We start from the raw sequence: 2,100 nt of genomic DNA, 5'->3' as shown, positions 1-2,100 counted from the left end.
AAAGTTAATTACTACTTAGCTACCTCTTTATAAACTCAGTTGCCCCTTGCTTGAAATTGGTACCTACCACCACCAAGCACTAGAGGTGTTCCTTTTCATGCAATAAGAATTGGAAACATTTTTATATGAACTGAAATGGCCAAGTGTTAGAAACCATGACACACGTTACTCTGCGAGTCCACATAGGAGAGATTCAATAAAGCACCGCATTAGCCCCACATTAGACAGTTTTAGTAAAACAAAAGGCTTTATATACCTAAACGCTGAGAAGTTTGGTCACGACCTTACTTGAACAGGATCTGTTCTATAGGCTCGTACCTCTGTGTCCTTGATTTCTAAGGAGACAGGAACCTACGGCTGGTGGATGAATCAAGACCCTGTGATCAGAGCGTGATTAATGGCCTGAAGGGCTTCTCTTAGGAGGAGGTTCCCATCTTTGGGCTGTAGATGATCGTTCTCAGGCATTATGTCTGGGATGGTCGCACGGTTGTCTGACAGAGCTTAACATTTTTTCATCATTTTTTTTTGAAAAAAAAATTGAGAAAGGTATTGCATTGGATACCTCATTAGACCTGGAAAAGTTCTGTTTGTTAGCCTGCGAGCTATTGCAAATTTGCAATGTTATGACACAATTGTTTTTTTGAGTTTAGTGGTGAACATGGTTTGTAGAGAAATACACAAGTGTAACCCTTACCCTTAAGTTGTTGAGTTTCCTTGTTCAAAGGACATGAGATCCTTACTCCATGCTGGTCACATTGCAGTTGTTCAATGAAATGGCTCAAGAGAAAGTACTTTGGCATGAGTTCAGCAGAATAAGGCTTTGGATTCATATCATAACCATTTGAAATCATGGGAGATGCCACGTTCAAAGGCTAAAATGGAATTTAACAATGTTCAACAGGCCAGGTGGCACGGCATGCCTTTGTCAAGTTTCTCAAAAAATAAAATTTTATTTTAAAAACTCAAAATGATACTAAGAAATCTGAAATAAGTTTCTGTTTTTTTGCTTGCTTGTTTTTCTTCGTACAACATCCCTCCCCCATACCTTCGCATAGTGAAGAGCCTCTGGACAATGGGGTACGAAGTTTTTTTTATTGTAAATTAAAATTTTCTATAGAACTTTCTTCAATCCTAATTTAGAGATGCATAAAACCAAAGATAGCAAATTAATAATAAGCTCTGTCAATTCTCTACAACAAAAATATAGGAAAGATGGATTTTGTTACATGCACACAATAAGGCACTTCAAATTTCAACCTACGAGGCTCCAAAGATACAATGCAAATCCAACTTCTTAAGGGTGAATATTTTAGAAAAAAAAATTCAAAAATAAATGAATTAGGGAGACCCAGTTCTAAGTGCATTGCCTAGATCAGCAATAAGATCATTCACATCCTCAATCCCATATAATATACACAAGATCTTTAGTTAAAACTTCTGGCCTCACGAACTACTAGGTATGCTGATGAGGGACTTCACACTCCCTGCCAAAAACCAAAAATAACAAGGTCAATACTCAACAGGGTCACGCTGAACCTCTCCATACAGTTAATTATTCACAAGCACACATCAAAACTGTGTAAAGCAATGTTCTAGAAAACTAAATTAACAGCGGGGTTAACCTCTCCAAATGGAAAAACCAAGTGTAAGAGTCCAAATCTTATACCCCTAAATGAAAAAGACAAGTTTTTATTTTTTATTTTTTTTAGTTCAAAAGAAAATATTAGGATGCAACACCGTAGCATATCATTGTGGGTCATGTATTTACAAAAAGTACATCATAATTCATCAACCATGAATTACTCTACTCTTCCAATAATCCTTCAGAATTTACCATTCTACAGATGCTCAGCTTATAACAACTTAACGGTGTAATGTTTGAAATCAAAATTGAGATGTTTAGGTAACAATGGCACTCCACAATTATTACCAAATTGCAGCCTATTTAGTTTTGTAAATTTTACTAATACGTGAAATGGGAAGAGTTTGCTGTTGAGTTGATGCAGCTTCTGAGTGCATATACTATATGAGCATGAGTTTCGATAAAATATTTGAAAATTGAAATATGAGCATGACAGGATATATTATAGAAAAATATAC

The 2,100-nt window shown here is 35.9% G+C and overlaps 1 non-coding gene across 1 annotated transcript; it reads left to right on the top strand.

The window, feature by feature from the left end:
* Positions 1-278: 278 nt before the first annotated feature.
* On the top strand, positions 279-501 carry LOC113000613 (small nucleolar RNA U3). The gene has a single exon (XR_003265946.1). It is a non-coding gene; the product is annotated as a small nucleolar RNA U3 (small nucleolar RNA).
* The last annotated feature ends 1,599 nt before the right edge of the window (positions 502-2,100 follow it).

The sequence above is a fragment of the Glycine max genome, chromosome 19, assembly GCF_000004515.6.
Source record: "Glycine max cultivar Williams 82 chromosome 19, Glycine_max_v4.0, whole genome shotgun sequence".
In the NCBI taxonomy this organism is placed as follows: Eukaryota; Viridiplantae; Streptophyta; class Magnoliopsida; order Fabales; family Fabaceae; genus Glycine; species Glycine max.
The sequence above is the reverse complement of the archived record's forward strand: the minus strand, read 5'-3'. Positions and strand labels throughout refer to the sequence as shown.